Source organism: Sinocyclocheilus grahami, unplaced genomic scaffold, assembly GCF_001515645.1.
Source record: "Sinocyclocheilus grahami isolate Dianchi unplaced genomic scaffold, SAMN03320097.WGS_v1.1 scaffold4096.1, whole genome shotgun sequence".
Lineage (NCBI taxonomy): Eukaryota > Metazoa > Chordata > Actinopteri > Cypriniformes > Cyprinidae > Sinocyclocheilus > Sinocyclocheilus grahami.
Window position 1 is genome coordinate 6,839 of NW_015509099.1, and position 379 is coordinate 7,217.

Genomic DNA, 379 nt, shown 5'->3' on the forward strand with positions numbered 1-379 from the left:
AAGGTAACCTACCACAGTCCATATTGTTGTATTGTTGAGCGGGGTCACAACCAGATTTACACACCTTGATATGAGAACCACAATGAAGAAAGGAAATGTCAAAGATAATGTCAGGTTATTCTTTAACACTTGTTCTGTATGGCTATGCTTATCTTTATGGCCCGATAAACTGACAGGATGATCCCAGCTGCCACTTTCATTTGCACAGGAGTTGAAATCTCCAATTGACTCCAAATGACAATGTTAACCTATGGTAAGGTTAAGTATGGTAACCTTGAATTTGAATGTATTATGTGCTTAAAGCACTTACTTAAAAACAATTAGTTCACTTTCAAATCAAAATTTCCTGATAATTTACTCACCCCCATGTCATCCAAGA